This window comes from Podarcis pityusensis (assembly GCF_964106645.2).
Source record: "Podarcis pityusensis genome assembly, chromosome: 6".
In the NCBI taxonomy this organism is placed as follows: domain Eukaryota; kingdom Metazoa; phylum Chordata; class Lepidosauria; order Squamata; family Lacertidae; genus Podarcis; species Podarcis pityusensis.
Window position 1 is genome coordinate 60,204,281 of NC_138030.1, and position 15,077 is coordinate 60,219,357.

Here is a 15,077-nt window from a genome sequence, read left to right on the forward strand (position 1 = left end):
ATCACGCCATTTGATAACAAGAGCAGGAATGAAGACAAGCCCAGCAGGCCCTTCTCCTTCTGAGGTGTTTTCACTGTAGTGTGCTCCTCAAGCCATTCTTCCCCGACTATCATAAATAAATGACAAGACACATTGGTGTAATATTTAAAAAATACTTCCTCCTTTTACCATTTATGAGACAATATAAGAGATTATTTTGTTCAACATTTATTTTACTGCCACAATAAATAATATGCAGACAGGTTGTTACAATTCCATAAGATTTAATGGTAAAAGAGAGTATTAAATTGTAACTACTTTATAGTATAATTAATTTGTAGAATCCTCCCATTTCCTCCCACTCTGAGAACTAATTTACATGCTACCAAGACCCCAAAAAATGAAAACCATTTAATTGCTCTCCTATTCTTTATGGACTAGGAGTGTTGAGAAAATTAATTCTGTGTAGGAGCTGACCATGCTAGGTGTGATCCAATAGACATGTCCAGTGCTCTTTTTCTGGGGAGACGCAGAGGTATGCATACCCCTAAACATTTTGTGAATCTTTGTACTTTTGTCCATTTACTGTATTTATTTTTCCCAATTTGAACTATAAAAGGGTGACTTTCCTGAGTCAAAATGAGAATACCCCTAAACATTTTTTTTAGAAAAAAAGCACTGCACATGTCTATATTATGATCCAAGAATGGCCTGTCAGATGTATATCAGCGGAGTTCACTCCAAATTATGGAGCAAATTGAAATCCTCCCCAATCCCAATCTTTTCTTAAAAGAAATAAGTGTGGGGAGTTCCTACTATCTTGCACTTATCCCTTGTCAATTATTTCCCCCATTGTTCGGCTTTCAGGGAGAGTTTGAGAATACATTTTGAGAAAACAGTTTTGGTGTATATATGTATCTGTTTCCTTCAGGCCTTTAGGCCATCCCCCTAGTTTTCAGAAGATAAGTCTCCGAGTTTGGCATGAATGCATCTTGATTCCAAAACACAACTATGTACATACAAATGCATAAACTCCAAGTATCACAATTTTTTAAAGTGACCAAATATAAAACACATAAGTTCATTTAAAAGGCAAAGAACACACAGGTTGTCATCTATGACAATCATAGATTGCCTAAGTCAGCAGTGAGGAGCCAAATTAGGCCCAAGAGGGCTTGGAGATTTGCCTGCCCAGGCCATTTCTGGCAAACCAAGTCTACCTTTTCCCAAGCCTGATGTCAGGAATGGGTAGGTCCCTGCTGTGTTTGAGTTGAAGTAAAACTGTAGTTGTTCCAACATCCCCACATACAGCCAACTGTTCAGATCTCCACACACCCAAAGGGAGTTTCCACATGTGTTCAGCAGAACACATGCAGAAACCTCCCCACATTTGGAAACTCTGATAAGGCAAAGTTCTCAATTGCAGGGATGCTTCTGAACTGAACATATTTTTAAACCCGCTGCAGATCTTAATGCTGAACACGTGAAGGTGTGAAAAGCAGTCCACCAGACAAGGGAAGGTTGTGGGTAATAGTTGCATGTGTATTCCCACCACCTCTTTAAGCCTTTGTGCCTTCAGGAAATCAACTGAGTGTGGCTGGTGATTGCACACATTCCATTAAGTGCTAAAAACAGGAAGCATACCACTGCTTCTGTAAAGTTCAAAAACAGAGTCAATGAGTCTCCTCCATTAAGACATTACACGTATCTTCATATGGGGGAACAAGATGGCAACTTTCCATTTTTGAATGTTACAGATGAAGCACCAAAACAGGAAGTACAACACACTGATGATTCCTGTTACAGTACAAAAGGGGTCAGAGAAGCCTTGCTCGTTTATGAGGTGCAGTGCAGCTCCCTGCTGATATGGACATCTCTAATTGCTATATATTGTTGCTGCTGTAAAACAACATAACATCTTATCCACCTTTATCATACAGTTATTTTACTTCATTACCACATCTAGGAAACTGGTTATGCTTTCTAATGTTCACTTTTCACCTTCCAACTTAAAACAACAACAACTCAAACAGCAGTTACGTGTCTTTCACAAATCTGGATTTTTAAAAATCCTCTTATGCAAAATATCTGTTTCCTCAAGACACTGAGGCTGCTAGTAACCCACCTTTTGTTGTTAGCTGCAGGGCTCACTCTTTTTTTGCCATGGGAAAACAGAGTAGTATGAACATAATCAGTCCTTTCACTGTACACAGTTCTCAGTTCCAGTAGCAGTTAGACAATTTGCTGACAGACTTTACACACACACACCAGTTATTCTCAATTGCAAGGGGCAATACAGGAGTTCTAAAGCTTCCCTCTCCTACAGAGCAAGGCTGAAAATGCACCTGCATCTTTTAAGTTTAAAATTAATAAGCCAAGTTACAGGATCCCCAATGCTAATTAGCAGAGTCCCGTTAGAGTCCCCTTTCCCCTCATGCTAATTAGTTTAGGGGGGTGGGTAGAATTCCCACACAAGAATGGATAAAAAGACAAAAGTATCCACAGGACTCCTTTGATAAGCAACTGACTGGAGGGGAGGGGGAGAGAGACAGAGCAGAACAGCCCATCTGTGATTTTAAACACCTGATTGCCTGAAGCATGCAGGTGTGTAAAAAAAAAAAAAGTCTATTTAAATGGTGGGAGTCTGCAGGAGAAGAAGAAAAAAATGCCACTGCAATTCACATGAAAATCCAGATTCCTAGCTAGTTGCATGAATAATTTATTAACAGCCATCTAGAAAGGGAGAGTGACACCTTTGTTGTCTGCTGAACCAGCAACAAGAAGATCACTTGCCACGACAAAGAAGTCTTCAAAACAGAAAAGCTGCAGTTTGGATAGCAGCAAACACACCCTTCTTTAGTCTGCCAAGGCACAATCATTTAATTTCGGGGGGGGGGCAGTACGTTGCTAGAGGATATTCCTATGGCAGAGAGAGGAGACATCTCAACATATTTTGAATTTAATAAAATAATGCTCTTCTGTCTTTTGTAAACACCAGATACAGTATATATTTTAAAAATACACAATCATGCTATTGGTACTGAAAAGCATATTTTCTAACGGGCATTTTAAGTCAAAGTGCCTACTTAATTCTGAGCGTGAAATTGCAGCGCCTTTTCTGTCTGCTCTTGTCTAATATAACAGTTTTTCTTTCTTCCTTTTTTAAATGCCTGTCCTCTAGTCACCCAATAATGTTTCTGAAAGGGAATGGAAAGCTAGCAAGCCTGCCAAGAAAAGGAAAAATCAAAGCCATACCTGCAAGCTGCAATACAGCTTTAGGAATCCCCCTCAAACTTTTTCTTTTCAAGTGCTTTGAAAGTGGAACTTTTTTTCAAAATGGTGGTAATGTTCCTCAAAGTCACTTTCAAATCCTTCAAGTCAAGCTAACCCAGAGCAAGGGAAAGAAATAAGAGGCATTAAATGTAATTGTCCCAGAGCAATCTCCTCAGAGGGGGAAGAAAAAAAACAAAACCTTAAAATGCAGGAAATCTGTCTAAGTCAAGCTGGCCCACTACTCACAGATGTTACTGATTCAAGTGAGATTGCAATTCCAAGCTCCAAAACAGATTCCAAGTGAGAAAATAGGAAAAGTCATTGGTTGCTATTAGATACGCATTCTGAAGGGGGGAAAAGAGAGAGAGACAGACAGACTCAGAGAGAATGGGCAGTGAGGAATTTGTGGCCTGGATTAGAGGCTCCATGATAATTAAGGAATCGTGACAAATAGGGATTCAGCTGACCTCTTTTGCAGAAAAGATACAAGAAGTGAAGGCTGAAATCCAAAACCTGCCTACTAGTCATGAAGCCACCTTAACCTCAGGGGGGCCAACTTCTGAGTAAATATGCTTAAGAGCCACACAGCACAAATTCTAACTTCAGTCCTAGAATGTGTTAGAAGTATTTCAGAATGCTTTTGAGGGCTTAATGGGGCTTGAACCATTAAGAAAACAAGGCCAACATGAAGGGAAACAGTGTGATATTATTAAATTGCCTTCATGTTCTCTTTTCCCTGCCTCCATTGTAATTTTGTAGCAGATCTTAAACTTACCAGGATAGTTTATTGAGACCCAATTTAAGGAATCTTTATGTATCCAAAGTCCACTCCCTGTTTGAGAATACTAATGGTATTTTTATTTTTATTTTTACCCTTTTGGCAGCAAGTTTAGCTGTGTTAGAAGCCAATTCTGAAGTTCCTTTTGGAAGCAGAATGTCAAGCCATGAGAGGAGAGCCTACTTCTGAAAGCACTGCTGGGTCCACTGAAGTCACTCTGGATCTGAGCCTAATTCTGCAAGGTTGCTTCCATGTGGGAGCTTGTTGTGGAATCAGTGCTGCTCTCACACACAGGTTTTTCACAGCATCTACTCGACAAGGATGTTTTCAGAATTCCATTCTGTACTTTTAAAAGCATTTAATCACCTCACTCTGGAAAATCCATTCAAAAACACCTAACCATCACTACAAGTCATAAGTGCTTGTTTGCTTGCGTGCAGACATTTTGGTAGGTGGTTTCTATCGCTGCACTCCTACCTCTCTTTGTTCCCTGCCTAGCACAACTTAGCCATTTTGCTTCTGGTGGCCCAAACAATTGAGCAGGCTGATTGCCCCATCACAGCTGTCAGAATTCATTCAGGTTCCACATTTCCTCAAGGGCTGAACGTTGTAATTGATCCCCCACTGTTGCAAGGAGGACTAGTCACTATCAGTCCAAATAGCACCAGGCTATTATAGATGAGAGGGAGGGAGGGAGATCTGCAACAAAATGTGAGGAGCTCTGGTTCAGGTCTCCAACCAACCACCCAAAGCCTTTTTTAGAATATTCCATTCTACTGTCTCCCACGTTTTATGTTCTCCCCTTCACCATGGTCAGTTGACATTCTTTACACTCTTGAGTATGATCACTCTTCCTTGGGATGTTTGGAGAGATGACTTTCCCCCCCTCTGGTGGTGGTAGTGGTGGTGGTTTTCTCTCCCTAAAAACTTTTCCTACTTTATCAAACTTGAGATTTTCCCAAGCCTGTTGATCCCTCCCTCTTGTGTGTAGATATAGCCATTTTGGTCACATAGGATTTCACATTTGGAGAAAAAAGTTCACTAGGAACACAATGGATATGTGTTTAATACAGTAATTAGTTCATAACAAGTGCAGAAAGTTACATTGCAGTGCAATAAAGAGCTCAGAACAAGTTATACAAAGCATCCAATAATATTCTTGTCTGCTGACTTATGAAATGCCTGTTCACACATAGCGGCTTTGCACACTCAACCAGTATTTTCACAGGCAGTAGTACAATGCAGTGTCTCTCTAAACACACATTTAGATTTTCGCTAGGATTGTTTATTTTTAGAACTTTATACCTGTTTTTAAAAATGCACCCAGCTTGGACGAGGTGCAATTCTGCTAATTTCTTGGTCCATTTTTTAAAAAAACCAGTTTGTCAAAAAGAGCTACCTCTAGGTCATAGACATAGAGGGACCAATGGGATGAGTCCTTATCAGAAACCTTATCAGAAGCAAAGTGGTGGAACTTGATAAAACAGAACAACCCATGTGACTGAATGACGCTCCAAAAACATGTACAATAGTTATCAACCAATGTGTAAATAGGTGGCATGATACACATAATACACCAGCGAGCTAATCATGATAATGTCCTAATCATAGAGAGAGTTAATATTAAAGGATGAAGTGAACAGTCTTCAAAGAATTGTGTACCAGAAGCTACTCTCCAGAAGGCAACAGCTAATTTATACACTTCTCTGACTGTTGTGTACTGAACTGGAGTGTCAGCATGTCATGACTCATCATAAAAAACTTCAGTAAGGCTGACACTCCCCCTACCACAGACAATTCCCATGGCAGATAAAGAATTAACTTTGCCTGAGGGAGCACGCAAGGCAGCTGAGGTGGGGGACCAGCTGTATCACGGAGAATGATCCAAGCTAAACTACCTAGTTTCAGGCTAACTACCTGAAGAAGTGCAGCGGCAACTTAGTAACTGAGCTTAACGTGCATTTTTAAAACCATTAAACATGGAAATAAACAACAAAGCACTCTTAGTCAATTTTTTTAATACTCCATGCTTCAAATGTTCCATGTAGTAGATGAGTAAGACATTTTGCCCTAGCCTTCCAGTTCTGAATTTTAGCCTATACATATTTAAATATGAATTTATGCATTTGAAATTATCAGGGCATGCTTAAAAAAAAAACACTCTTTCACAAGCCTGGGCAATTTTTAATGTGTACGGGCAGGTGGCAGCTTTTCTATCAATGCACCCACATTGCACAGAAATGTCACTTGCAGAATGTCTTTTGTCGTTCTGCTATTGAAAACGCAAGTGCTCTCCCAGAAAAAGAATTGCATGCAAGATAGAAAGCAGCCGGGGGTTTTGTACCACTTGCTTTAAGGGCCTGAGCCAGCTGATCTTCACTGACCTGCTTGTCCCAAGTTTACCATTTGAACTAGGAGCGGTGGGCATCTCAAAGGCAGATTTGAGGCAGTGGGTGCCACAAGAAAAACCTCCATCAGGGAGTACCTTAACATGCCATGCAGTCTTTAGAACAGCAGTGAAAGCAGGAGAATCTTTCATCATCATACCAAATTTTCAGCAGCAAGAAAGCAAATCCTAAAACAGACAGAATGCGCATCACAGTTAAAGTGAAACTTTTTTGAAGTCAAAGTTAAGCATGCTCTTAACCTTTCCACTGAAAACAAAGGGGACATAAAGTACTCAACTTTGAATGAATCATGCACAAAATCCATAGGTCATTCTCCCCCACCCTTTTTTTATTCTAAATTATGAAGCAGAGCACATATATAATTTCTACATAACTAAATTTTAGTTTAGAGTAACTGAGGAAGAAATATACACTTGGGGAAAATATAAACGCTATCCTGAGAGAAAAAAGTCATTTCCTTAAAATCTCTCTTAGAACAAAGAGCTATGCCATTATTTTTTCAGGTGGCTTCCTGTCATTGCTCTCAAACAAAGACCGCCAGTCACCTTTGGTCCCTTGAACTCCAAGGCAGTGGCATTCTTGTGAAAGCTGAATCGCTACTTTCATCTGTTGATGCAGTGGAGTGGATCCATGTCTGGAGGATTAAAAACAGCCTCTCTCCAAAAGAACTACACAAAGGAGGGACTCTGCTTTCTGAGTAAGCAACAGCTGCCAAAATAATTGGTGTGAATCCTATTAGTTAAGAACAATTCAGGAGTCAGACTGAGGCAAGCCAAGCTGGACGACCCACAGCCACTATCATATACACGCAAGACCATTACAAAACAAGTATTTCTTTTTGTATTGGTGGGAGCTTAGGGTGCATTGTGAAATGTGCTTTGCTGAGTGATCTCTCCATACCTCTCGGCTTTAGCTCCAAACAGTCCTCGAATGTATCATGTTTGTCTCCCACTATACTGCTTATGCAAAAGTGGGGAACCTGTGGCCTTCAAGACTTATTGGACTCCAACTCCTATCAGCTCCAGCCAGCATGACCTAAACAGACCATGATAGGGGGTTACGTGAACATTGTGGGAGCCTTGTAGCCATCAACAGGACCAGTGGCGCCGACCTGGGCCCCAGATTGTGGGTGCCCAATGGCGCGCGCACATGATGTGATGTCATGACATCACTCACGCCATCATGTGCATGCATGTTCTGCCTCCCACCCGCTACCTTGTCTCCGGTGGCTCTCCGGTGGCAGCAACTGGGCCAGGGCCTCCCCCTCCCCGGTGGGGCCTCTGTTGGGGCCCACTGCAGCTGTGGACGTGCTTAGGCACCCACAGTGGAAATTTTGTGGGTGGCAAAGAACCCAGGGCCCCTCAGAGTTGGCACCTATGAACACAATACCTGAGGCACTTGGCCCCCAAAACAGGACGGGGGGGGAGTAAGTCGTACTCAGTGGGGCTTATTTCTGAGTATACATGAACAGGATTTCAATATAAATCAGTAGGATCAACTGCGAGGAGCTCATGTACTGAAGATATGAAGGGTTTGCAGAAAAGTTATATTGATCAACTTATTTTGTCCATACATACCTATTTATCACAATGCTCAGCTAATTTCACAATGGTGACACTGCCATCTCACGGGTTGTTAAATATTTTATGATTAATAGCCTCTTAGAACAACCAAATACTTGCTTGTATTCCTCAAAAATTCTCTCCTGTCTGCAGATTCTGTTGGCTGGTCTAAAGTTTACTGCTGAGCTTCAGGTTTCACATACCATATACTACTGTGGGGAGATGGCATGTTCTCCATGGCAGCCTCATTTTTAATGCAACAAGAAAGGCGGGTGTTGCTCTTACTAATATTATAGCTGAAGGTTGATCACATTTGAAGCCTGACCGAAAAAAGGGTGGGGGGAAACGTCCTGTGGCTCGCTTGGTGATTTATGACTATCCCTTCTGAACAATAACTATTTATGCATTCATTTATTGTGTCGCTCGGTGTCACATTTTTGGCAAAGTCACCCAATGCTGTGTAGTGTGCCCCATTACTCCTTCCATCAGAAGATGTTTAGCAGAACTGCCATTTAATAATGATTCTGCCTTTTAATTTGCTTGAATGAGACTACCGCTTGTACCGCTTTACTCAGCTTTTCTTTTGATTAATGGGAATGCATTTCTGTACATGGCGAGAAAGCCGTAAGCGTTAGGGATTGTGCGAATTCCAATATCAAGTTTCAAAGGTAAGAACCCAAAGGGCTTAAAGAATGTATTGTTTGGAGGCTGATCCTTAATGAATTGAAGGAATATATATATATATACGCTGGAAAATACTTTTGTAAAAGTTTCTTTAAGCGGTGCAAACGGAACTTCTTGGAAAGGAAAGACAGATCAATACTTCCCGGGCTGGGTTAAACTCCAACAGTTGTGCTAGCAGAAGCCAGCACAACAAGTCCTGCTAGTGCAACAGGGCCTTCCCTTTTCTCCTCCCCCCATGCCCCCCCCAAGTCAGCTTGGGGTGAGGTTTGGGGGGGAAACAGAACAACACAGCAGGGAGGGGAGATTATTCTGTCTGGCAGAAATGCTTGCACTGACAGAAGGATCATAACAGTGCAATGCTGAATTTCTCTCATAAATCATAGCAATAACCATGGAATAAGGACAATATTCAAGTAGGTAGGCATCGTTTAATAAAACTAGTGTTTCCAAAGCAGGTCAAATTGCATAGATGTAACACATTTTGTGCAACTATGAAGAGAAGGGTAGACATTTAATCCACTAGGGGTGGTTTTTTTTATTAAAGTAAATCAAACAAATCAGAACAATAAACATAACAGAAGTACAAATATGCAAAAAAGCAAAAAGAAAATGCACTCTTTGATATTAGAACTTGTTTAGAGGTAGAAACATAGAATTGTAGAAGCTGGAAGTGACCCCAAGGGTCATCTAGTCCAGCCCCCTGCCATGCAGGAATAATGCAGCTAGAGACTCTATTAAATAGCCAGGAGAGGACTAGAAAGCTAGCTTCCAGTATTAAAATATTGAATTGAATTCAATACCACAATGATTCAGGCAGCAGCACTGTTGGTGTTAGCAAAGTGCGGATGTCAAAGCAGAATGGAAGACATGATGAACAATAAATGTTGGCTCTCCTACTTGATTAAAAACATTAAATAAATAAATTCCCAGATACTTATGGTTCTAGGACTATGACTTGTTGCTCTGATACTGGTTAGTATCACTTAGCACAGTTAAGCTATGGAACTCCCTCCCACTGGAGACGGTGATGGCCACCAACTTTGGAAGAGGATTGGACAAATTCATGGAGGATAAGGCTATCCGTGGTCCTAGCTTCGCACTGTCTCCATGATCAGAGGCTACAGTGCTCCTGAATATCAACTGCTGTAAACTGCAGGAGAGGTTGACAAGTGCTCTTGTGCTTGGCTCCCGCTTGTGGGTGTCTCACTGGTATCTGGTTGGTCTCCGTGAGAACAGGATGCTGATTTGGGAGGGTCATTGGCCTGATCCAGACTCTCTTTATGTTGGTTATCTGTGATAACTGTATGCTGATTTCATGGCTTTTATCAGCTAGACTGGCTCTCCTTTTGGAAAAAAAGGATAAAAATATGAAATGAAATAAATATGGTGCCTGCATTCATCTGGTAGTTCTGATACTTAGAAGAGTGTGGACCACCATGCTTAATGATTCCATTTAGAATTCATTGATTTCTTTTGCTTTTTTGTATGGAGTTTACTTGTCTAATCACCACACACTTAACCAACTCATATTTTGCTGCACACTGCAGAACTGCACTGGAGAGCTTCCCAAACTCTAAAGTGAGATCTCAGATGTACTTTGTGCGCACTCTTGCAAGAAATGATGATATGATTCAGTCTTCCCTGATTGCTCCCCTAACTACCACCTTGGAATATTTCTACTTTTTTCAAAAGGCAATGGGTGAGTCCTAAAGCCTCTTTCAAAACCATTGAAAGTTTTACCAGCAAATCACGTATTTAATCCAGAACAGAGCTTTTCGTTTCTATTCCGTATAATGTAACTCTAATATCAGCAAAACCTTATTGCCTCAACTTGGATTTTTCCATGTACTTCTTCTGGGACCCACAATAAGCTGATTGCCAAATAACAATGAACTCATCTCAAATGCAAATGCAGCCTGAGCCAGGTGAATAAATTGTCTATTATTAGGCTTTTTCATGCAGTAAATGCTTTTGTTTCCTGCTCCTCTGTCTTAACACCTGCTGTTGCAATGGATACCAACTTTCAGAGCATCACTCCCCATTAACAACAGAATATAAACTAGTATGGAATTGCTTATACAGAAAGTGATTAACTTTTATAAAGGGGGCTTTGTTGAAGCAATGAGGAGGGAAAGGCACACTGTAGTGGAACTGGGGCAACGCTGAATATAAATCATCAATCTCCATTGAGTCAGGACAGCAAAGGAAAGACATTCAAATGCATAGGATGCAGTGAGGGCTGTTAAAGAAACACAAGGCCGTGTTTAGGAATTAAATGTTTATGGGTAGTGGTAATTGGAGATGGCGGTGGCAGTTGTTTTTACTGCTGTGCAAAAGTGCTGTGTGGGACAGGAATACGGAAGAGATATAACCAAAATTAAACAGCTTTGAAACACAGCCCCGTGTCTATTCTTTTCCGGCAAAACTGAAGTGGGAAAGAAGGACATTCTAATCTATTGACTGATTCTATGGTTGGGGGGAAATGGCCGCAGCTACGTCAGGTCTTATGACTGAGGCAGAGAGGAGTAATCCAATACTTACTTAGGAAGAATATGAAAGCAAACACGCCAAAACCAAAGTAGAAGCAGAATGAAGGCAGGACCACAGCATCCTCAGTGACAGCCATGGCAACTGGAATGGAGAAAAAGAGAGGAGTGACGTCTACTTCAAACATGGAAGGAGAGAGATTTTTTTCCTGTAGTACACTTACTCAGTAGTTGGGGAAAGGGAATTTGCAGGAGCAAATATTGGTTGAAGACCTTTAGTTACTTTCTAAAATAACCTAATATATTTATTCATCAACTTAAGAGATAAATTCCTGCCTCTGCTGTTTTACAATAGTATCACATGACCTCTGCAAAGTGGGGTCAGGGGGATTGTGAATCTGCCTGAGCCACCAAAGATAAACAAATCTGGAACTCATTAGCCTTCGGGAAGTCGTGTTTTGGTGCATGCTGGAAAAAAGAGTTATCAAGACTGTACTGAGGAAGGTTGATCTATGTCTTTCCATCTCCAAATGTCTGTTAAACTGCCAGCAGGCTTCACATGGGCCCTGAGAGGGTTGGATTTTTCTGTTCTCCTGCATTGTTTAAACTGTCAACTGGTAATGTGTTCCTGGCTAATTTATTACACTGATATGACAAGTTATGAGTAAATGGATTCTTGTTTACCGCTGCTAATAACTAGGTTTACATTCATTAAGATCATTCCAAAGATTAGCCTTTTCATTTTGCAGGCTACAATAATAAGACCAACGCTTTTTAAGTGGTTAAATAAAATTCTATATGGTGGACCCACTTAGGTTAATTGCTAGAGTGCCATCCATTCCAAGGGAGCCCTTGTACTGCCAAGTCGCAGCCTCAACAAAGCTCAGACTGAATCATAATGAAGAAGCTGCTGATAATGGGATTCATATTTGAACTGTATTATACAATAGGAAAATATGTGCCAGTAACAGAAAATCCTCTGCCTGTGTGAGCTGTTTTGGTTTTGTGAACTAAGCATCTTTAAGGCCAGAGAAGCCCACAGTTATTGTTAACCAAATGGGTTGCATCCAATATAGTGCTAAGTGACTCATTCTGTCTGCGCAAGGATTTCTGCTTATGCAATGGGACTTTCCCCTCCCCTTCCCTCACTTGCCCACTACATTTGATCTGGGGGCTCCCACAACCTCCAGAGCAGATTGGGAGCGGGCAAGGGGCACACACAGGGGGAGGAGCTTCATGCTCCGGCTCTGGGGGCAGGGGGCAGGGCGGGGAAGGTGTGTCACCCGCAGGGGTGTGGCGTGCGATCTGGGGGCGGGGCACGCCGCCTGCGAGGGCGGGGCACCCAGCACGGGCAGGGGGGCAGCCGCAATGGAACCCCACTGGGATCAGCTGCCAGGGGCGGGGCACTCCCCCCGCCCCCCTCTTCCTCCTCCAGTGGGGAGGAGAGCGGGGAAAACTTCCATTGAGCAAACATAAATCCGTGTGCTAACAGAACAAGCACATTGCATGCCACCCAGTGACCTGAAAGTCCATACCTTTGTAAATTTCAATATCTTGTGATCTCACAACTGCATATACTTTGTAACATAGGCAGAAGCAAACATGAGGGTCAATGCAATGATATTTAAAACCAAATGATGCATTATATTCATTCTGAATGAAAAACAAAACTTTCTCATGGGATATGATCTGATGGCATATGAAGCCATTGCCTTGCTGAAGCTAAGCAGGTCTGGATCTCATCAGTGCCTATATGGGAGCCACATGCATGCTGCCTTGGGTTACATATTGGATTTAAGTGGGGTATAAATGTGAGAAAATAAATAAAACTTATGCAAAAGCTCAGTCCTAGCGACACCATTTCAGATTTCATGGTATAGGAACAAAACAGATGTTGGGATAAATAAAGAGGTTTAATGGACAATCAGCTGTAACTCCAGATTGACTCAGGCATTACAATGAACTCCAAACACACTGATCTAGGGGAAGGATGTTGAAATATGATTGTTTCTCACATGGATCTGTGGAAGTCCATTCCCTACCCCTAGTCTTTCCTGGAATCTAAACTATTTTTCCTCTACCAACCATTTCAAGTCTTTCTTCCTTGGGGAGTATCGATTATATCCCCCCAAATATAAGGGGGAAGAAGAAGCCCACCCTCCATTAGTGACCCTTGGTGTAACAGCATTGTTGCTAGGTGTTGACATTTCTCCCCACCCCAGTCTTTCCAGGGAACCCATGTGTCTCCCCCACCAACCTCCACTTCCTGCCCCCTTATGATTTCTACCCACACCTAAACAGTAACATCTGTCATTGTGGGTGAGCCACAACAGTTATCATTATGAAATTGTACAGGCTTCAAACCCTCAAATGGAGTGACCAAGACATCAGATTTTAAATATGCCCTTTATGAAAATCCCTAAATGTATCTGCCTACAATTTTCTAGGATTAATCCATTCTGAAGAAGCTCTTATGTCTGCAAATTCCATTCACTTCTGTAAAAAAAAGGGGGTAAATACATCAGTTTTAGTTCCCTCTTCATAGTTAATGGGGAGAAAACAGTGCTAAGTTTTTAACAGAGCTCATTTGGTCTGACATAATGAGCTGAATTGGAACAATACAGAGTGGTTCCAAAACAGACTGAATTGAATCCCAAAGCTACAGATGCAAATATTAATCAAATCTTGTGGCTGGTGTGCACCCTGATAATTTATGCACATGTGTGAACCAGATCCCTGGTTTAGAGATTTGGAACGCAGACATATTTTCTCTCTCTTGAACTGTAAATCATGATTATTAAATTTTGCTATGCCACCATATCCCTACAGTATCCAAAATGGTGGTATTCTTTTTCCTATAGCTGCTTTCCCAAATACATCCTCCCATATCTCTGTTCTTTATTTTCAGTCCTTGCTTCTTCACACTTTTAAATTTTTTGATTTCTACCCAATTTATCCACACGAGCCCCCAACAGTATTTTCTGAGAACGAGTTTTTTCACCCTGCATCAAAAGGAACCCGTTAACATATACTTGCTCAATTTTGAATGCAGCATAAATGTGCCTTATTTCAAGAGGGGCTGATCCTGCCTGTACGGCTAGAAAAAAATGCTCACTTTAGCAAGTTGTCAATCTCAATTAAGACATCAGCATGTCAAACTAACAGGTACGGCAGGCTGTACGGTCTATTGTTGAACTGTGTGTCAGGTGAAACAAGTACTAATTATACACTTAGCCAAATACGTCTGTTCAGAATTGCTTCAAAACTAAGGTCGGCACTGAGCTACTATGAAATGGTAGTTTACCCTATTTTGGCTTCTGCCAAGTGGCAGGTGGCCTCAGAAATATGCAACTCAGCATGTTTTGTTTGGTCCCCACAGCTGTTCTGCCAATCAGTTAAGGATGGCTGTGACTAAATGCTAATTAGCTTCTGTTGATCTGCATCCTTGAGCAGCTTCCCTGGATTCCTATTTTGATACGTCAGGTTGCCAGTTGGATGTGTGATTGAATTAAGAAACCGGGAAAGATTTCCTTTTCAGGGCTGGAGGGGTGGGGGAAGAAGTAGGGTCTGAAAATCCTCAGCAAGGGCTTTTGCCGCTCTTGATTTGTGCTTGGCAGTTGCTGACACCAGAGTGGTAGCAAAGTCTCAGTGCTAGAGGGTGCTGCCTCCTTTCTTTTGAGCACAAGAGAACCTCCTCCTAGCCCTATGAAAATCAGGCATTTTTACCATCTGGTCTGCAAGCTGACATAGGCACATACACTGACAATCGCTCTTCGAGTCTGCTGCCTCACTTAGGACCCAGATGATGCCTGCATGGTGGCTGAAAGTGGACTTTGAAAATAAAATATGACCAGTTTTGTTTTTGTTTTGTTTTAAATTATATAGAACAGGAAGATTTCTCTATTTT

The 15,077-nt window shown here is 41.6% G+C and overlaps 1 protein-coding gene across 3 annotated transcripts in view; it reads right to left on the reverse strand.

The window, feature by feature from the left end:
- Positions 1 to 3,531, reverse strand: part of LOC308480348 (FRAS1-related extracellular matrix protein 1-like) — a 107,976-nt gene extending 104,445 nt beyond the window's left edge. For 2 of the 3 annotated variants that reach the window (XM_081011709.1, XM_081011711.1), the window contains exon 1: positions 3,235 to 3,526. The gene's annotated coding sequence lies outside the window, so the exon portion shown is untranslated. Of the gene's footprint in view, positions 1 to 3,234 lie in introns of all 3 variants that reach the window. The other variant, XM_081011710.1, reaches the window with a different exon arrangement.
- Positions 3,532 to 15,077: the final 11,546 nt, after the last annotated feature.